The sequence below is a fragment of the Lissotriton helveticus genome, chromosome 12 (assembly GCF_964261635.1).
Source record: "Lissotriton helveticus chromosome 12, aLisHel1.1, whole genome shotgun sequence".
NCBI classification, from domain to species: domain Eukaryota; kingdom Metazoa; phylum Chordata; class Amphibia; order Caudata; family Salamandridae; genus Lissotriton; species Lissotriton helveticus.
This window is the reverse complement of record NC_136073.1, coordinates 130,703,923-130,725,308: the sequence shown is the minus strand read 5'-3', so window position 1 is coordinate 130,725,308 and position 21,386 is coordinate 130,703,923. Positions and strand designations below refer to the sequence as shown.

Sequence of the window (21,386 nt, the reverse complement as noted above, 5' to 3'; positions counted from 1 at the left end):
CGTCAATTGGAGACAGGTTTTCAAGGCAAATAGAGCAGTAAGTGCAGAGAAATGCTCACTCTCTAAAATTGGCATTTATAAAATAGTAAAGTTAAATCCAACCTAACCAGTAAATAGGATGTATCAATAAATAAATAAAGCTTCTCCTCTCTGATATGGAATTACCCCCCAAAAAGTATAAGGGAATACCCAATGCTAACCTATGAGAGGGGCAGACCTCACAGTAGTGAAAAATGTAATAGACTGTTTGGTACTACCAGGACATGCAAACTACCACAGTACATGTCTTACCTTTTACTTACATAGCATGATGCCCCAAGGACTACCTAGGGCCTACCTTAGGGGTTAATTATATTTAATAAAATTGGAGTTTAAGGCTTGGCAAGTAGTTTTAAATGGCAAGTCGAAGTGGCAGTACACTGCAGCACAGGCACTGCAGTAGCAGGCTTGAGACAGGTTTGAAATGCTACTTCTTTGGGCGACACAATCCGTACCTGGGTATATGGTATACCACTTTACAAGGGGCTTTCAAGTAAATTAAATCTGTCAGTCAGGTATACTCCAATTACACACATGATTAGGGAAGAAGCACGTGCACTTCAGCACTGATTAGTAGCGATAAAGTGATCAGAGTCCTAAGGCCAACAAAAAGATACAGCAAAATGCGGAGGTGAAAAGCAATAAGGTAGGGTTGAGACCACCTTAAGAATGAAAGGTCTAACAAAAACGAACTAAGGATAACGTGAGTAAAACATCAGGTTTCTCTACGGCATTTGGTGAGACAAGTTTGCCTTCTTTTATCTTCCATAAATGCAATCTTTCCCGGATCCCTTTATTATATAGCTCTTCAAGGAAAAAAGATAAAGCACTTACAAAGGAGCCTCAAATACTCAAAGATGGTAGACTTCTGTAATATGGGCCATAGACTAAAAGCAGCACGAAAACAGAGTGCAATAGGGTCCCAAAAGCTTGAGTGCCACATGAGAGTATGCATGAAAGCCTATCCTTTTCCAAACTAGAGATATACTCATGCAATTTTTGTTTTTAAGAGAGAATGTGCCTGCTGAAAAAAACATTATTTTTAAAAAGTGCATTGCAGAATATCAGGAATTTGCTGTGGGACACCTTGAAAACTTTCATACAGATTATTTGCACAAAACTTACAGTCAGTTGTTGTGGCCGAGTGGTTAAGGAGATGAACTAGAAGTCCATTGGGGGTCTCCCCGCGCAGGTTCGAATCCTGCCAACAACGAGAAACTTTTTTACATCGGCTACAATTTCAGAAGTTAACCTTTAGTATTTCTTCCATGTCAGTTTTATAAATAGGTGGCTTATTTTGGTGTCACTATTGCCCTTTCATATATTTATTATCGCTACCCCTTTCATATCTTTGCTATAACTCTCTCCCTACATTAGCGCTGGTGCAAACGCTTCAAATTATTATACCCTGGCTCTCTCAGTCATACCTGTGCATGCACTTGAAACTTACTTTACCAATAAAAGAAGCAAATAGAAAAATAAAATAAAAGTGCTTGCTGGATTAGGCAAACACACTTCATAAAACCGCATTTTCTTTTCTATTCTCCCCTTGTTACAAGCTTAACTGCTCCTTGTGTAATTTCTCTTAGCCTGCTGTCCCAGGAAGAGAATTTTATCTACAGGCTCGTTCTGTGTTTTTTTCCTAGTCTTTCTTTCCCTTTTCTGAGATTTGTAACTGTTCCTTTACGTGCTCTATTTAGGCGCCATTAATCTCATTTGAGCTCCTTGTACCTGCTGCTGTTTTCTCCACACCTCATACTGCCTTTTCCCTCTTTCTCTCTTTCTCTGAGGTTGGTGGCTACTTTCCAAAGCTTCTGATGCCCCAATGTTCCTTCATCTTGTTGTCAGACGTGAATTGGAAAAGCAACCAAATTAACAAGCCTTTACCACTCACACATGGCAGAAGTTTATACTTTAATTCAATGAGCTAAGAAAAGCGCGTTGTGGGGCCCCTACGAGCCATGGTGCTTGCTTCATCATAATTAGGCACGCAGTCATTAGCCACAGCTCTGATCATGGGACACTGAGGTCAGTTTCAATAATTCCTCAAAAACCTAACCATGCAGTCCCCCCTAACTGTGTAGTTATCTTGCTTTACTGCTGTTTGTGTGATTAGCTGGGAGGAGCTCACGGCAGCATCCTCCCTATAAAAATGTAGATGGACCGCTCCTTAACTCTTTCTTGCTTCACATACAGATGGCTTGAGGAGGTACAGGGGAGATGCAGGTCTAATAGACGGAATAGATGATCTGCGCCAGATGTGTTTCTCTGCATTGGTGTCCCATCACAGGCCCACAAGTGTATGTGTGATCTTTGACTCCTGGCAGTTCACAAGCAGGCGGCCAGGAAATGGTTTCAGCCTATAAACCACTGAGGAGACAAAGCCTTTGTATAAGGAATGAGGAAGCAATGAACACATTCAGCCTATCACAGGAGTAGCCCTGAGTGTTCCAAATGATAAATTATCCATGTCACTGTATGTTATTGAGCCCAAGTAGCTTGCCGTGATCGTATAGTGGTTAGTACTCTGCGTTGTGGCCGCAGCAACCCCGGTTCGAATCCGAGTCACGGCATTGTGGTCGGCAATGTCACGGCAGTTGGGTTTTTCTTTTACAGAATTACCAAATGTACCAGTTGTTTTTGTAAAATGTCTATTAAAAACAGATCCTTTTAAATATTTAAACGATCTAACAACAAATTATTTAAACACACATGATTATAAGATGTAGCTATATTGTACCTACTGACATAAATTATCGTTCTTGAACCTATTTGCGGTGGGGGGAACAGAGCTCTCCCCCATGCCAATCAGAATGCAGATGAAAGCAGTTGCAGTTGAGTGACCTGTGTTGTGGCTGTCTAGAGGGAATGCACAAATGTAGCTGTCTCGCAGCCCAATCCAGACGTCAATTGGAGACAGGTTTTCAGGCAAATAGAGCAGTAAGTGCAGAGAAATTCTCACTCTCTAAAAATGGCATTTATAAAATTGTAAAGTTAAATCCAACCTCACCAGTAAATAGGATTCATCAATAAATAAATAAAGCTTCTCCTCTCTGATATGGAATTACCCCCCAAAAAGTATAAGGGAATACCCAATGCTAACCTATGAGAGGGGCAGACCTCACAGTAGTGAAAAATGTAATAGACTGTTTTGTACTACCAGGACATGCAGACTACCACAGTACATGTCTTACCTTTTACTTACATAGAACGATCCCCCTAGGACTACCTAGGGCCTACCTTAGGGGCTAATTATATGTAATAAAATTGGAGTTTAAGGCTTGGCAAGTAGTTTTAAATGGCAAGTCGAAGTGGCAGTACACTGCAGCACAGGCACTGCAGTAGCAGGCTTGAGACAGGTTTGAAATGCTACTTCTTTGGGCGGCGCAATCAGTCCCTGGGTATATGGTATACCACTTTACAAGGGGCTTTCAAGTAAATTAAATCTGTCAGTCAGGTATACTCCAATTACACACATGATTAGGGAAGAAGCACGTGCACTTTAGCACTGATTAGTAGCGATAAAGTGATCAGAGTCCTAAGGCCAACAAAAAGAAACAGCAAAATGCGGAGGTGAAAAGCAATAAGGTGGGATTGAGACCACCATAAGAATGCAAGGTCTAACAAAAACGAACTAAGGATAACATGAGTAAAACATCAGGTTTCTCCACGGCATTTGGTGAGACAAGTTTGCCTTCTTTTATCTGCCATAAATGCAATCTTTCCCGGATCCCTTTCTTATATAGCTCTTCAAGGAAAAAAGATAAAGCACTTACAAATGAGCCTCAAATACTCAAAGATAGTAGACTTCTGTAATATGGGCCATAGACTAAAAGCAGCACGAAAGTGCAATAGGGTCCCAAAAACTTGAGTGCCACATGAGAGTATGCATGAAAGCCTATCCTTTTCCAAACTAGAGATATACTCATGCAATTTTTGTTTTTAGGAGAGAATGTGCCTGCTGAAAAAAACATTATATTTAAAAAGAGCATTGCAGAATATCAGGAATTTGCAGTGGGACACCTTAAGAACTTTCATACAGATTATTTGCACAAAACTTACAGTCAGTGTTTGTAGCCGAGTGGTTAAGGCGATGGACTAGAAAGCCTTTGGGGTCTCCCCGCGCAGGTTCGAATCCTGCCAACAACGAAAATCTTTTTAACATCGGCTACAATTTCAGAAGTTAACCTTTAGTTTTTCTTCCATGTCAGTTTTATAAATAGGTGCCTTATTTTGGTGTCACTATTGCCCTTTCACATATTTATTATCGCTACCCCTTTCATATCTTTGCTATAACTCTCTCCCTACATTAACGCTGGTGCAAATGCTTCAAATTATTATACCCTGGCTCTCTCAGTCATACCTGTGCATGCACTTGAAACTTACTTTACCAATAAAAGAAGCAAATAGAAAAATAAAACAAAAGCGCTTGAGGATTAGGCAAACACACTTCATAAAAATGCATTTACTTTTCTATTCTCCCCGTGTTACAAGCTTAACTGCTCCCTGTGTATATTCTCTTAGCCTGCTGTCCCAGGAAGAGAATTTTATCAACATGCTCATTCTGTGTTTTTTTCCTAGTCTTTCTTTCCCTTTTCTGAGATTTGTAACTGTTCCTTTACGTGCTCTATTTAGGCGCCATTAATCTCATTTGAGCTCCTTGTACCTGCTGCTGTTTTCTCCACACCTCATACTGCCTTTTCCCTCTTTCTCTCTTTCTCTGAGGTTGGTGGCTACTTTTCAAAGCTTCTGATGCCCCAATGTTCCTTCATTTTGTTGTCAGACGTGCATTGGAAAAGCAACCAAATTAACAAGCCTTTACCACTCACACATGGCAGAAGTTTATACTTTAATTCAATGAGCTAAGAAAAGCGTGTTGTGGGGCCCCTTCGAGCCATGGTGCTTGCTTCATCATAATTAGGCACGCAGTCATTAGCCACAGCTCTGATCATGGGTCACTGAGGTCAGTTTCAATAATTCCTCTAAAACCTAACCATGCAGTCCCCCCTAACTGTGTAGTTATCTTGCTTTACTGCTGTTTGTGTGATTAGCTGGGAGGAGCTCACGGCAGCATCCTCCCTATAAAAGTGTAGATGGACCTCTCCTTAACTCTTTCTTGCTTCACATACAGATGACTTGAGGAGGTACAGGGGAGATGCAGGTCTAATAGACAGAATAGAAGATCTGCACCAGGTGTGTTCTCTGCATTGGTGTCCCATCACAGGCCCACAAGTGTATGTGTGATCTTTGACTCCTGGCAGTTCACAAGCAGGCGGCCAGGAAACGGTTTCAGCCTATTAACCACTGAGGAGACAAAGCCTTTGTATAAGCAATGAGGAAGCAATGAACACATTCAGCCTATCACAGGAGTTCCCTGAGTGTTCCGAATTATAAATTCTCCATGTCACTGTATGTTATTGAGCCCAAGTAGCTCGCCGTGATCGTATAGTGGATAGTACTCTGCGTTGTGGCAGCAGCAACCTCGGTTCGAATCCGAGTCACGGCATTGTGGTTGGCAATGTCGCGGCAGTTGGGTTTTTCTTTTACAGAATTACCAAATGTACCAGTTGTTTTTGTAAAATGTCTATTAAAAACAGATCCTTTAAAATATTTAAACGATCTAACGACAAATTATTTAAACACACATGATTATAAGATGTAGCTATATTGTACCTACTGACATAAATTATCGTTCTTGAAACTATTTGCGGTGGGGGGAATGGAGCTCTCCCCCATGCCAATCAGAATGCAGATGAATGCAGTTGCAGTTGAGTGACCCGTGTTGTGGCTGTCTAGAGGGAATGCACAAATGTATCTGTCTCGCAGCCCAATCCAGACGTCAATTGGAGACAGGTTTTCAGGCAAATAGAGCAGTAAGTGCAGAGAAATGCTCACTCTCTAAAAATGGCATTTATAAAATAGTAAAGTTAAATCCAACCTCACCAGTAAATAGGATTTATCAATAAATAAATAAAGCTTCTCCTCTCTGATATGGAATTACCCCCAAAAAAGTATAAGGGAATACCCAATGCTAACCTATGAGAGGGGCAGACCTCACAGTAGTGAAAAATGTAATAGACTGTTTGGTACTACCAGGACATGCAAACTACCACAGTACATGTCTTATGTTTTACTTACATAGCATGATGCCCCAAGGACTACCTAGGGCCTACGTTAGGGGTTAATTATATGTAATAAAATTGGAGTTTAAGGCTTGGCAAGTAGTTTTAAATGGCACGTCGAAGTGGCAGTACACTGCAGCACAGGCACTGCAGTAGCAGGCTTGAGACAGGTTTGAAATGCTACTTCTTTGGGCGGCACAATCAGTCCCTGGGTATATGGTATACCACTTTACAAGGGGCTTTCAAGTAAATTAAATCTATCAGTCAGGTATACTCTAATTACACACATGATTAGGGAAGAAGCACGTGCACTTCAGCACTGATTAGTAGCGATAAAGTGATCAGAGTCCTAAGGCCAACAAAAAGATACAGCAAAATGCGGAGGTGAAAAGCAATAAGGTAGGGTTGAGACCACCTTAAGAATGCAAGGTCTAACAAAAACGAACTAAGGATAACATGAGTAAAACATCAGGTTTCTCTACGGAATTTGGTGAGACAAGTGTGCCTTCTTTTATCTTCCATAAATGCAATCTTTCCCGGATCCCTTTATTATATAGCTCTTCAAGGAAAAAAGATAAAGCACTTACAAAGGAGCTTTAAATACTCAAAGATGGTAGACTTCTGTAATATGGGCCATAGACTAAAAGCAGCACGAAAACAGAGTGCAATAGGGTCCCAAAAACTTGAGTGCCACATGAGAGTATGCATGAAAGCCTATCCTTTTCCAAACTAGAGATATACTCATGCAATTTTTGTTTTTAGGAGAGAATGTGCCTGCTGAAAAAAACATTATTTTTAAAAAGTTCATTGCAGAATATCAGGAATTTGCTGTGGGACACCTTGAAAACTTTCATACAGATTATTTGCTCAATGCTTACAGTCAGTTGTTGTGGCCAAGTTGTTAAGGCGATGGACTAGAAATCTATTGGGGTCTCCCCGCGCAGGTTCGAATCCTGCCAACAACGAGAATTTTTTTAACATCGGCTACAATTTCAGAAGTTAACCTTTAGTATTTCTTCCATGTCAGTTTTATAAATAGGTGGCTTATTTTGGTGTCACTATTGCCCTTTCACATATTTATTATCGCTACCCCTTTCATATCTTTGCTATAACTCTCTCCCTATATTAGCGTTGGTGCAAACGCTTCAAATTATTATACCCTGGCTCTCTCAGTCATACCTGTGCATGCACTTGAAACTTACTTTACCAATAAAAGAAGCAAATAGAAAAATAAAATAAAAGTGCTTGCTGGATTAGGCAAACACACTTCATAAAACTGCATTTTCTTTTCTATTCTCCCCGTGTTACAAGCTTAACTGCTCCCTGTGTAATTTCTCTTAGCCTGCTGTCCCAGGAAGAGAATTTTATCTACAGGCTCTTTCCGTGTTTTTTTCCTAGTCTTTCTTTCCCTTTTCTTAGATTTGTAACTGTTCCTTTACGTGCTCTATTTAGGCGCCATTAATCTCATTTGAGCTCCTTGTACCTGCTGCTGTTTTCTCCACACCTCATACTGCCTTTTCCCTCTTTCTCTCTTTCTCTGAGGTTGGTGGCTACTTTCCAAAGCTTCAGATGCCCCAATGTTCCTTCATCTTGTTGTCAGACGTGAATTGGAAAAGCAACCAAATTAACAAGCCTTTACCACTCATACATGGCAGAGGTTTATACTTTAATTCAATGAGCTAAGAAAAGCGTGTTGTGGGGCCCCTACGAGCCATGGTGCTTGCTTCATCATAATTAGGCACGCAGTCATTAGCCACAGCTCTGATCATGGGTCACTGAGGTCAGTTTCAATAATTCCTCAAAAACCTAACCATGCAGTCCCCCCTAACTGTGTAGTTATCTTGCTTTACTGCTGTTTGTGTGATTAGCTGGGAGGAGCTCACGGCAGCATCCTCCCTATAAAAGTGTAGATGGACCGCTCCTTAACTTTTTCTTGCTTCCCATACAGATGGCTTGAGGAGGTACAGGGGAGATGCAGGTTTAATAGACAGAATAGAAGATCTGCGCCAGGTGTGTTTCTCTGCATTGGTGTCCCATCACAGGCCCACAAGTGTATGTGTGATCTTTGTCTTCAGGCAGTTCACAAGCAGGCGGCCAGGAAACGGTTTCAGCCTATCAACCACTGAGGAGACAAAGCCTTTGTATAAGGAATGAGGAAGCAATGAACACATTCAGCCTATCACAGGAGTTCCCTGAGTGTTCCGAATTATAAATTCTCCATGTCACTGTATGTTATTGAGCCCAGGTAGATATTGACTAGCAGAGTGCAGCATTTGTCTAGGGGACTATAAGGTGAGAGTTCGAGCGCTAGGGGTTTAGTGACATGTGCTCACTTATGTTCTAGGATGAAGATTTGTAGAGTGTGATGTGTTTTTTGGTGTGCCTCCTGACTTGGCTGTAGTAAGAAAAGGTGGGTGTCGCTAAGAGGTTTGACGAGCTTAATGGTGGCAAGGCTGATAGCTTTAGGTAGAAGGAGAAGATGTGCGTTGAAGGCTACTAAATGAAGAAGCAGAACTCTATCTTAGGTAGTGAAGCAGAGTTTGCCCGCATAAATGGAGAGGAGTTTGCAAAGTCTCTAAATATGAAGTAGTTGGAGCAACACAGCACTAGGACTGGAGGAAAGCATTCACCTCATACCAATACTACTAAAGTCAAGTCGGGGAGAGGGGTTGGCCTAACGGCTAAGGCACTCGACCTCAGACCTGGGGCTCTGGGTACAAGTCTCAGTGACGACGCCAATAACCCCCTGTGATTCTGGGCAAATCATTTAATCTCCCCGTGCCTAAAAAAAAAAAATGAAAGTGTGTCCTCATGTTACATAACTGGTTCTATGTAAAGCGCTGTGATAACTAGTTCGTGCTATATAAAACTAAAAAAAAAAAAAAAAAGTAGCTCGCTGTGATCGTATAGTGGTTAGTACTCTGTGTTGTGGCCGCAGCAACCTCGGTTCGAATCCGAGTCACGGCATTGTGGTTGGCAATGTCACGGCAGTTGGGTTTTTCTTTTACAGAATTACCAAATGTACCAGTTGTTTTTGTAAAATGTCTATTAAAAACAGATCCTTTAAAATATTTAAACGATCTAACGACAAATTATTTAAACACACATGATTATAAGATGTAGCCTTATTTTTGTTTTTAGGAGAGAATGTGCCTGCTGAAAAAAACATTATTTTTAAAAAGTGCATTGCAGAATATCAGGAATTTGCTGTGGGACACCTTGAAAACTTTCTTACAGATTATTTGCACAAAACTTACAGTCAGTTGTTGTGGCCGAGTGGTTAAGGCAATGGACTAGAAATCCAATGCGGTACCCCCGCGCAGGTTCGAATCCTGCCAACAACGAGAAACTTTTTAACATCGGCTACAATTTCAGAAGTTAACCTTTAGAATTTCTTCCATGTCAGTTTTATAAATAGGTGGCTTATTTTGGTGTCACTATTGCCATTTCACATATTTATTATCGCTACCCCTTTTATATCTTTGCTATAACTCTCGTCCTACATTAGCGCTGGTGCAAACACTTCAAATTATTATACCCTGGCTCTCTCAGTCATATCATTCATGCACTTGAAACTTACTTTACCAATAAAAGAAGCAAATAGAAAAATAAAGCAAAAGTGCTTGCTGGATTAGGGAAACACACTTCATAAAACTGCATTTTCTTTTCTATTCTCCCCGTGTTACAAGCTTAACTGCTCCCTGTGTAATTTCTCTTAGCCTGCTGTCCCAGGAAGAGAATTTTATCTACAGGCTCTTTCCGTGTTTTTTTCCTAGTCTTTCTTTCCCTTTTCTTAGATTTGTAACTGTTCCTTTATGTGCTCTATTTAGGCGCCATTAATCTCATTTGAGCTCCTTGTACCTGCTGCTGTTTTCTCCACACCTCATACTGCCTTTTCCCTCTTTCTCTCTTTCTCTGAGGTTGGTGGCTACTTTCCAAAGCTTCTGATTCCCCAATGTTCCTTCATCTTGTTGTCAGACGTGAATTGGAAAAGCAACCAAATTAACAAGCCTTTACCACTCATACATGGCAGAGGTTTATACTTTAATTCAATGAGCTAAGAAAAGCGTGTTGTGGGGCCCCTACGAGTCATGGTGCTTGCTTCATCATAATTAGGCACGCAGTCATTAGCCACAGCTCTGATCATGGGTCACTGAGGTCAGTCTCAATAATTCCTCAAAAACCAAACCATGCAGTCCCCCCTAACTGTGTAGTTATCTTGCTTTACTGCTGTTTGTGTGATTAGCTGGGAGGAGCTCACGGCAGCATCCTCCCTATAAAAGTGTAGATGGACCGCTCCTTAACTTTTTCTTGCTTAACATACAGATGGCTTGAGGAGGTACAGGGGAGATGCAGGTCTAATAGACAGAATAGAAGATCTGCGCCAGGTGTGTTTCTCTGCATTGGTGTCCCATCACAGGCCCACAAGTGTATGTGTGCTCTTTGACTTCTGGCAGTTCACAAGCAGGCGGCCAGGAAACGGTTTGAGCCTATCAACCACTGAGGAGACAAAGCCTTTGTATAAGGAATGAGGAAGCAATGAACACATTCACCCTATCACAAGAGTTCCCTGAGTGTTCCGAATTATAAATTCTCCATGTCACTGTATGTTATTGAGCCCAGGTAGATATTGACTAGCAGAGTGCAGCATTTGTCTATGGGACTATAAGGTGAGAGTTCGAGCGCTAGGGGTTTAGTGACATGTGCTCACTTATGTTCTAGGATGAAGATTTGTAGAGTGTGATGTGTTTTTTGGTGTGCCTCCTGACTTGGCTGTAGTAAGAAAAGGTGGGTGTCGCTAAGAGGTTTGACGAGCTTAATGGTGGCAAGACTGATAGCTTTAGGTAGATGGAGAAGGTGTGCGTTGAAGGCTACCAAATGAAGAAGCAGAACTCTATCTTAGGTGCTGAAGCAGAGTTTGCCCGCATAAATGGAGAGGAGTTTGCAAAGTCTCTAAATATGAAGTAGTTGGAGCAACACAGCACTAGGACTGGAGGAAAGCATTCACCTCATACCAATACTACTAAAGTCAAGTCGGGGAGAGGGGTGGCATAACGGCTACGACCTCGGACCTGGGGATCTGGGTTTGAGTCTCAGTAACGACACCAATAACCCCCTGTGATTCTGGGCAAATCACTTAATCTCCCCGTGCCTAAAATATAACTGATTTGGTTCGGTTCTAGTTCGCGCTATATTAAACAAAAAAAAAACAAAAAAAAGTAGTTCCCCGTGATCGTATAGTGGTTAGTACTCTGCGTTGTGGCCGCAGCAACCTCAGTTCGAATCCGAGTCACGGCTTTGTGGTTGGCAATGTCACGGCAGTTGGGTTTTTCTTTTACAGAATTACCAAATGTACCAGTTGTTTTTGTAAAATGTCTATTAAAAACAGATCCTTTAAAATATTTAAACGATCTAATGACAAATTATTTAAACACACATGATTATAAGATGTAGCTATATTGTACCTACTGACATAAATTATCGTTCTTGAACCTATTTGTGGTGGGGGAATGGAGCTCTCCCCCTTGCCAATCAGAATGCAGATGAATGCAGTTGCAGTTGAGTGACCTGTGTTGTGGCTGTCTAGAGGGAATGCACAAATGTAGCTGTCTCACAGCCCAATCCAGACGTCAATTGGAGACAGGTTTTCTGGCAAATAGAGCAGTAAGTGCAGAGAAATGCTCACTCTCTAAAAATGGCATTTATAAAATAGTAAAGATAAATCCAACCTCACCAGTAAATAGGATTTATCAATAAATAAATAAAGCTTCTCTTCTCTGATATGGAATTACCCCCCAAAAAGTAAAAGGGAATACCCAATGCTAACCTATGAGAGGGCAGACCTCACAGTAGTGAAAAATGTAATAGACTGTTTGGTACTACCAGGACATGCAAACTACCACAGTACATGTCTTACCTTTTACTTACATATCATGATGCCCCTAGGACTACCTAGGGCCTACCTTAGGGGTTAATTACATGTAATAAAATTGGAGTTTAAGGCTTGGCAAGTAGTTTTAAATGGCAAGTCGAAGTGGCAGTACACTGCAGCGCAGGCACTGCAGTAGCAGGCTTGAGACAGGTTTGAAATGCTACTTCTTTGAGCGGCACAATCAGTCCCTGGGTATATGGTATACCACTTTACAAGGGGCTTTCAAGTAAATTAAATCTGTCAGTCAGGTATACTCCAATTACACACATGATTAGGGAAGAAGCACGTGCACTTCAGCACTGATTAGTAGCGATAAAGTAATCAGAGTCCTAAGGCCAACAAAAAGATACAGCAAAATGCGTAGGTGAAAAGCAATAAGCTAGGGTTGAGGCCACCTTAAGAATGCAAGGTCTAACAAAAACAAACTAAGGATAACATGATTAAAACATCAGGTTTCTCTACGGCATTTGGTGAGACAAGTGTGCCTTCTTTTATCTTCCATAAATGCAATCTTTCCCTGACCCCTTTATTATATAGCTCTTCAAGTAAAAAAGATAAAGCACTTACAAAGGAGCCTCAAATACTCAAAGATGGTAGACTTCTGTAATATGGGCCATAGACTAAAAGCAGCACGAAAACAGAGTGCAATAGGGTCCCAAAAACTTGAGTGCCACATGAGAGTATGCATGAAAGCCTATCCTTTTCCAAACTAGAGATATACTCATGCAATTTTTGTTTTTAGGAGAAAATATGCCTGCTGAAAAAAACATTATTTTTAAAAAGTGCATTGCAGAATACCAGGAATTTGCTGTTGGACACCTTGAAAACTTTCATACAGATTATTTGCACAAAACTTACGGTCAGTTGTTGTGACCGAGTGGTTAAGGCGATGGACTAGAAATCCATTGGGGTCTCCCCGCGCAGGTTTGAATCCTGCCAACAACGAGAAACTTTTTGGAAAGGGGCGACCACTCGGTCCCCCCGAACGTATGGATGGGTGCCCCGAACCTCCCGGGAAACCATTTTGGGCGGGGTGGGCGTAGCCCGGCTGGTATGCCCGAAGCGGCGTAGCCGGGGCGCGCCTTCCCCCGCTCAAGAGGGGTTGTCCTAGACACCTCAACGGAAGACGACCACGCCCCGTGGGCGTACCGGGGACGGGTACACGCCCTCCCGCAGAAGAATAAAGGAGCGGGAATCCAGAGGAGCGTCCTCTTGTTCCTCGGATCGGAAGGCTGCACCACTCGTTGCCCGTGAGCCCTCGACGGAACAAGCAGCAATTTTGAACTTGTTAATCTTGTTTTTCTCTTTCAGTTTCGAAGGCTCACAGAGTTCAGGACCTCGTGGATCGACCAAGGGCGGAAGACTCGAAACCATGCCTAACAAGAAAGCAGGAAAGGGTTCCGAGACGGAGAGGGTGTTACGCCTGTTGTCGAACCGGATGGCTTGTATGGACCGAAAGCTCGGACAAGTCCAATCGCTCGGGAGAGGTCTAGTGGAGGTGAAGAAGCAATTGGCCGCATTGAACGACCCAGGTCAGCCGAAAAAGGTAATAGGCCCGGCCTTGCCGGGAGTCGTCCCCGGGTTAAGAGGGAAGCGGGTCAAAGAAAGGGCGGTCTCGGGGGGGTCCCGGTCCCAGAGGTACCCTCCATCGTCCCCCTCGTACCGGCTGGTAACCCGGTTCAGGAACCAGTTTTAGGCCAGCCTATCCCGGTGGTGATCACCTCGACCGAGGATGATGAAATGCCCCCAGAATTGGCCGCACAGTTGACGGCATGGCTCAAAACAAAAGTCGGGGGCACAGTGACCCTGGGAGATCCGGCCGAGGAAGCCAGAGTATTAATAAAGCAGTTGCGGCAATCGAGAGATGTCGCAAAGGCGAGTGTTCCTCTTGTTCCCCCACAGGTGGCACCTGGAGTACCAGCAGCTGGTCAGGAAAAGACGGCGGCAGCAACGGCCGATCCGGGTAAGCTCGCATTGCCGATGGTGGGGGAGGGCTCAATACCCTCAAGGCGGGAAAAGGTTGCACAGCACATTCCCATGGCCACGAAAGAGTTAATATGGGGAGACAAGTATGTCAACATGTTTTCATTGTTAACTGACCATCGCGAGATGGAGTATGCTAAAACACAGAAAGATTTGTGGCACCCGAGTGTCTGGCGCGCCAAGATGGCCGAGTTCAGGGTGGACGAGACAGTGACGAACTGGGTTAAGGCCTTCTCTATATTTACCGCAGTGATGGGGGAACGTAAACCCGAGGTTATGACTGATTTGATTTGCTATCAGAATCGCATTATGGATTTCTATTCAATGTATGAGGGGGAAGAATGGAAAGGCTATGACATAAAATTGCGTAAAGCAAAAGAATTTGATGCTTCTTTGTCTTGGGATTGTTTGGACTCGGTGTCATGGCACGAACAGCTCCTGCCAGGGGCGACAGGTACATCCTCGCCAGGCGGGAGCGGGTCCGGAGTGGTCCGCCAAAAGCCCGGGGTGCCCTTTCGAGCAGGCACAGGGGGGGGCTACCAGCCCAGAGTTGCCGGGAATGGCGGAAAAGGGGGGGTCTGTTGGGGCTTCAATAGAGGCAACTGTAACAGACCACAGGGGACATGCAAGTTTAAGCATGTGTGTGCCGGCTGTGGGAATTCCTCACACCCGGAAAGTGCATGTAGATCAAAAATTGGCGGGACGGGGGGTAAAGGCGGGTCTAAACAGGAGTGAGGTAGAGTTTTGTGACCGATTGCCTACACCCGTTGATCTCATGGTTATGATTCCTTGGTTAAACAAATACCCTGATCATGTATCCGCTGGGGTGTTGAGGAAGGGATTCTTACATGGCTTCCACATCCCGGCGGGGGATTTTCGGGGGAACTCCTTTTGTAGAAACCAGTTATCGGTACAGCACAACCCAGGCGTGGCAGAAAAGAATATAGCAAAAGAAGTCAGTTTAGGGCGAGTGGCTGGGCCCTTTCGTTGCCCGCCGGTGGCTGAGTTCATCTGTTCCCCGTTGGGGGTTGTCCCGAAGAAGGACCCAGGGGAGTTTAGACTCATACATAATCTTTCTGCTCCTAAGGGTTCCTCGGTGAATGATGCCATTGACCCAGAAGTTTGTGCAGTACGATATGCATCGTTCGACGATGCCTTGGCCATGTTGAACCACCTAGGCCCTGGGGCGCTGATGGCAAAATGTGATATCGAATCAGCGTTCCGGTTGCTTCCGGTGCACCCGCAGGATCAGCGCCTGCTAGGTTTTGCATTTCAGGGGAGTTATTACATGGATAAATGCATGCCCATGGGTTGCTCAATTTCTTGTGCGTATTTTGAAATGTTTAGCTGTTTTTTAGAATGGGCATTCACCGAGGCTACAGGGCATAGACATGTTATGCATTATCTGGATGACTTTCTGTTTTTGGGGGCAGCCGGTGATACGAACTGCGCGCAGGCGCTGTATGATTTCTGCATCCTCATAAGTGAATTTGGAGTCCCATTGGCACCAGGTAAGACGGTTGGACCATCTACTTCACTGGAGTTTCTGGGAATTGAACTCGATTCTGTGGAGGGGTGTTTCCGATTGCCAATGGACAAAGTGGTCAAGTTTCGGGCTTCCCTGATGCAATGCCTGAGTGGGGAGAAAGTGTCCCTGCACCAGTTACAACAAACAGTGGGTCAGCTTAATTTTGCATTGAGGGTGATGCCTATGGTCCGCCCCTTTTCGCGCTCTATCGCGCAAGCTATGGTAGGTCTCAAAGAGGGTCACCACCGTACGAGACTGTCAGGGGAGGTTCGCCAGGATATGCGTATTTGGATGGCATTTCTGGCGGACTTCAACGGTCGAGTCGTGTGGAACTCCCCGCCGGAATCTTCAGATGAACTAGGTCTATGGACCGACTCAGCAGGGAGCGTGGGTTTTGGCGCCATCTTAGGTAATCGATGGTCGGCACAAACATGGCCAACATGGTGGCACTCCAACGGTCTCACAAGTAACATTGGTTTCCTGGAGTTATTCCCCATCTGGGTTGCTCTGATGACATGGTCTGACGACTTCAGGGACCGCTCAGTGGTGTTTTGGTCTGATAATATGACTGTTGTCGAGTGCATTAACCAACAGGCAGCACGCTGCAAATTGATCTTGAGATTGTTGAAAGAAATTGTGCTGCTTTGCATGAGATTGAATGTACAGTTCAGGGCGAAACATGTGCCAGGTGTACTGAATCATGCGGCTGATGCACTCTCTCGTTCACATATGCAGGCATTCAGGGGTTATCTACCCACAGCGGACCTAGAGGCAGCACCATTCCCCGAAACAATATGGCTAATCGGTGCCCCGGATTACAAGACCTCGTGGCAGCGAGTTTAGCTCCCAGGACAAGGAAAGCATACGAAGGAGCGTTTCGTTCCTCTTGCACATATTTGGGTCCCACAGAGAGTCAGAAATGGGGTGAGGAGGAATCCTTCCTGGGGTACTTGGTAGCGCTGCACAGAGAGGGCCGATCAGCGGCAACGGCCAGTAGGCATAGGGCGGCCATTTCATTCATGGCCCAGGTACACGGCATAAAAGACCCTACAGGTTCCTTTTTGGTGAAAAAAGCCCTTCACGGCTGGCAGCGCCTTGAGGGTTGCAAGCAAGATACGAGGCACCCGATTGGCTTAGACAGACTGTCTCTGCTTTTAGCAAAGCTGGATGAGACGTGTTCCTCCCATTTTGAAGAAGTTCTGTTCCGGGCAGCGTTCACATTGGCATTCCATGGGGCTATGAGGGTGAGCGAACTTGTCGCAAGGAACAAGAGAGATATGGAGGGAGGCTTGTGCAGGGATCACATCCAAATAAGGGGTGATTCGATGGTGATCGTGATAGCCAGGTCCAAGACTGACCAGTGGGCTATGGGAAATAGTGTGGTCGTACAGCGCAAGCGTGGGTCCCCCATCTGCCCGTTGAAATGTGTGGAAGACTATTTGGCGCTAAGGGCGGCCGCATGGGGGGGAGCTTGCTCCGACACAAGGATGGCACTCCTCTGACGAGATTTCAGTTTCAGAGGGTGCTAGCACTGTCAATCGCTGACGCGGGCATGGACCCGTGCGATTTTGGGACCCACTCCTTTCGGATAGGGGCTGCTACTGAGGCTACAGCCAGGGGTCAGAGTGCTGAGAAGTGAAACAATTGGGCCGTTGGTCCTCGAATTGCTTCAAGAGGTATGTGCGATTGCACATGTTGTGAGTGATCAATTGACATGCACTCACGTTTTCTGTCTTTGTTTACTTTACAGTTTCGCGAGCCTGCCACGCGGGGCGGAATTTGAGGTCGACCCAGCACCAGGAGACCAGCGGTCAGAGGCCACCGACTGGAGAGAGGATGGTATGGGTCGTGGGCCACTCATACGTGAGGCGCGCCGGCGACGTATTCAAGGAAGGTGACGCGATTCACGCACCTGGGGAATACGGGTTCAGAGTGTCCTTCCATGGGAAGGGTGGGCTCGTTTTTGACCACTTTGAATCATTTTTCGAGGGGCTTCTAGGGCGGTATAGGTCACCGCCGTCTGTAGTCATAGTACACCTGGGAGGCAACGACTTGGTGACACTGGGTAGACGAGTGTTACTTGAACGAATTTTGTCAGCGGTTAGCTGGTTGGCTATAAGAGTCTCGGGGTGTACGATTGCCTGGTCCCACATGATTCCTAGGAAGATGTGGCAGGGGGGCCTTTCGGTGTCAGCACTGAACCATTCAGTTAAACGGGTCAATAATAAAATAGGTAGATTGTTCCGTTCTGCGCAGTTGCATAACATTCCTCATGGGTGTATTCGGGCTGATCAAATGTATCTGAACGATGGGGTTCACCTGTCCAGGGAGGGGAATGACTTACTCATAGGAGACTTCGTAGCATGGCTAAAAGGGTTTGAGGAAGCATGACCTTTAGGAGGATTTGGGGGGACCGGATAGTCGGTCAACTATCCGGTCTGTGGCGGTAAGGTCATGATCGGTGAGCAGTAATTTCAAGGTCCCTAGAGTGGGGCGCCACCCACAATGGATGGGAGCGCCCGGGGGAAGACGGCCATTGGCCCCTTCCACGGGGAGGCGGCACCCACTAAGGATGGGGAGCCTAGTGGGAGATGGCCATGGGCCCCTCCCAGGGGGGGAGGCGGTTAAATGCCCCTCCTACTAATTTCCCGGGGCCGGATATCCGCGACGGCGGATAGAGAGTGTGGGGATGGGGGAAGAGTCCACGCTGTCCTTCCTACAGAGACCTCATACGGGAACTCGGACGACCCTTAAGATGGCGTCGAGTAGAAAGGGGGCCCCCACCACGACAAGGGAAGTTACAGTTGGCAATGAGGGTACAGTCCTCTGCGCATGCGCCGCTCACACCGTGAGGGCGGGAGTCTTGTAGTAGGGATCTGACACCGGTTAAGACCTTGCCGTTGGCCCTTAATGCTAGGATGTACAATTTGAGTTAGAGTGTATGCATTTTCAGGATGTTAGCCAAAAGTACATGACTGCATCGAAATGTAATAAATGACAAATTGTACATTATGCATAATGATGAAACTTTTATTTAATGTTTTAAATTTTGTTTCATATTTTAATAAATACGGCCGGGAGGGTGACTCCCTCCCGCCTTCCAAAAGTTCAACTATTGTCCGACTTCCCATTCTTGGGGAAACGTGTTGGGAGGGGGTGGCGGGCATCCCGGCCATATGGAAAGGGGCGACCACTCGGTCCCCCCGAACGTATGGATGGGTGCCCCGAACCTCCCGGGAAACCATTTTGGGCGGGGTGGGCGTAGCCCGGCTGGTATGCCCGAAGCGGCGTAGCCGGGGTGCGCCTTCCCCCGCCCAAGAGGGGTTGTCCTAGACACCTCAACGGAAGACGACCACGCCCCGTAGGCGTACCGGGGACGGGTACACGCCCTCCCGCAGAAGAATAAAGGAGCGGGAATCCAGAGGAGCGTCCTCTTGTTCCTCGGATCGGAAGGCTGCACCACTCGTTGACCGTGAGCCCTCGACGGAACAAGCAGCAATTTTGACCCACCCACCAGCCCCTTATGGCAAATGTTTGGAGAAATAAAGTCTTGCAGAGAGATGGAAGTATAGGCCTTTTTTCCTTGATAGAAAGAATGAAGGAATGTTGAGAATAAAGATTGACCTTTTGCAGAGATGTCTACTTGCAGGAAAGAGCAATTGATGGCACAGTAGGATGATGTCGAGTTTTTCTTTCCTTAGTAGGTAAACAACTGTCGTATTTATTTGTCGGGCGGTAAGGTCATGATCGGTGAGCAGTAATTTCAAGGTCCCTAGAGTGGGGCGCCACCCACAATGGATGGGAGCGCCCGGGGGAAGACGGCCATTGGTCCCTTCCACCGGGAGGCGGCACCCACTAAGGATGGGGCGCCTAGGGGGAGATGGCCATGGGCCCCTCCCAGGGGGGGAGGCGGTTAAATGCCCCTCCTACTAATTTCCCGGGGCCGGATATCAGCGACGGCGGATAGAGAGTGTGGGGATGGGGGGAGAGTCCACGCTGTCCTTCCTACAGAGACCTCATACGGGAACTCGGACGACCCTTAAGATGGCGTCGAGTAGAAAGGGGGCCCCCACCACGACAAGGGAAGTTACAGTTGGCAATGAGGGTACAGTCCTCTGCGCATGCGCCGCTCACACCGTCTGGTAGTAGGGATCTGACACCGGTTAAGACCTTGCCGTTGGCCCTTAATGCTACGATGTACAATTTGAGTTAGAGTGTATGCATTTTCAGGATGTTAGCCAAAAGTACATGACTGCATCGAAATGTAATAAATGACAAATTGTACATTATGCATAATGATGAAACTTTTATTTAATGTTTTAAATTTTGTTTCATATTTTAATAAATACGGCCGGGAGGGTGACTCCCTCCCGCCTTCCAAAAGTTCAACTATTGTCCGACTTCCCATTCTTGGGGAAACGTGTTGGGAGGGGGTGGCGGGCATCCCGGCCATATAAGATCGGCTACAATTTCAGAACTTAACCTTTAGAATTTCTTCCATGTCAGTTTTATAAATAGGTGGCGTATTTTGGTGTCACTATTGCCCTTTCACATATTTATTATCGCTACCCCTTTGATATCTTTGCTATAACTCTCGTCCTACATTAGCGCTGGTGCAAACACTTCAAATTATTATACCCTGGCTCTCTCAGTCATACCATTCATGCACTTGAAACTCACTTTACCAATAAAAGAAGCAAATAGAAAAATAAAACAAAAGTGCTTGCTGGATTAGGCAAACACACTTCATAAAACTGCATTTTCTTTTCTATTCTCCCCGTGTTACAAGCTTAACTGCTCCCTGTGTAATTTCTCTTAGCCTGCTGTCCCAGGAAGAGAATTTTATCTACAGGCTCTTTCTGTGTTTTTTTCCTAGTCTTTCTTTCCCTTTTCTTAGATTTGTAACTGTTCCTTTACGTGCTCTATTTAGGCGCCATTAATCTCATTTGAGCTCCTTGTACCTGCTGCTGTTTTCTCCATACCTCATACTGCCTTTTCCCTCTTTCTCTCTTTCTCTGAGGTTGGTGGCTACTTTCCAAAGCTTCGATGCCCCAATGTTCCTTCATCTTGTTGTCAGACGTGAATTGGAAAAGCAACCAAATTAACAAGCCTTTACCACTCATACCTGGCAGAGGTTTATACTTTAATTCAATGAGCTAAGAAAAGCGTGTTGTGGGGCCCCTACGAGCCATGGTGCTTGCTTCATCATAATTAGGCACGCAGTCATTAGCCACAGCTCTGATCACGGGTCACTGAGGTCAGTTTCAATAATTCCTCAAAAACCTAACCATGCAGTCCCCCCTAACTGTGTAGTTATCTTGCTTTACTGCTGTTAGTGTGATTAGCTGGGAGGAGCTCACGGCAGCATCCTCCCTATAAAAGTGTAGATGGACAGCTCCTTAACTCTTTCTTGCCTCACATATAGATGGCTTGAGGAGGTACAAGGGTGATGCAGGTCTACTAGACAGAATAGAAGATCTGCGCCAGGTGTGTTTCTCTGCATTGGTGTCCCATCACAGGCCCACAAGTGTATGTATGATCTTTGACTCCTGGCAGTTCACAAGCAGGCGGCCAGGAAACGGTTTCAGCCTATCAACCACTGAGGAGACAAAGCCTTTGTATAAGGAATGAGGAAGCAATGAACACATTCAGCCGATCACAGGAGTTCCCTGAGTGTTCCGAACTATAAATTCTCCATGTCACTGTATGTTATTGAGCCCAAGTAGCTGGCCGTGATCGTATAGTGGTTAGTACTCTGCGTTGTGGCCGCAGCAACCTCAGT

General features: G+C 45.3%; 4 non-coding genes across 4 annotated transcripts; all 4 read left to right on the top strand.

The window, feature by feature from the left end:
• The first annotated feature begins 1,169 nt into the window (after positions 1 to 1,169).
• Positions 1,170 to 1,252, top strand: TRNAS-AGA (transfer RNA serine (anticodon AGA)). Its single transcript has one exon. It is a non-coding gene; the product is annotated as a tRNA-Ser (tRNA).
• A 5,792-nt stretch (positions 1,253 to 7,044) lies between these two features.
• On the top strand, positions 7,045 to 7,126 carry TRNAS-AGA (transfer RNA serine (anticodon AGA)). Its single transcript has one exon. It is a non-coding gene; the product is annotated as a tRNA-Ser (tRNA).
• Positions 7,127 to 9,423: 2,297 nt separating this feature from the next.
• On the top strand, positions 9,424 to 9,505 carry TRNAS-AGA (transfer RNA serine (anticodon AGA)). Its single transcript has one exon. It is a non-coding gene; the product is annotated as a tRNA-Ser (tRNA).
• A 3,451-nt stretch (positions 9,506 to 12,956) lies between these two features.
• Positions 12,957 to 13,038, top strand: TRNAS-AGA (transfer RNA serine (anticodon AGA)). The gene has a single exon. It is a non-coding gene; the product is annotated as a tRNA-Ser (tRNA).
• The last annotated feature ends 8,348 nt before the right edge of the window (positions 13,039 to 21,386 follow it).